Source organism: Capsicum annuum, chromosome 7 (genome assembly GCF_002878395.1).
Source record: "Capsicum annuum cultivar UCD-10X-F1 chromosome 7, UCD10Xv1.1, whole genome shotgun sequence".
NCBI lineage: Eukaryota > Viridiplantae > Streptophyta > Magnoliopsida > Solanales > Solanaceae > Capsicum > Capsicum annuum.
Genome location: NC_061117.1, coordinates 218,666,986 through 218,667,352, shown reverse-complemented (window position 1 = coordinate 218,667,352; position 367 = coordinate 218,666,986).

Here is a 367-nt window from a genome sequence, read left to right as displayed (position 1 = left end):
TTATAAATTAGTATATGTATCATTATATTGTAGTATATATCTTGTAGAATATTTTTTAAAGTAGTATATATATTGAATGGTTCGTATATATGTATAGATATAGAATATAGACTCTAAAAGAGCATATATTTAACGTATACATGTGTATATGTTTTATAAATTAGTCTATAACTATATATATAGTGTTTGTATATATTGTAGTATATGTTTTATTTAAAGTAGTATATATATATTGAATGGTACGTATATGTGTATATATCTTCTATAGACTCTAAAGTAGTATATATTTAACGTATACATATGTATATGTTTTATAAATTAGTATATATATCATTATATTGTAGTATATATCTTGTAGTATATGTTT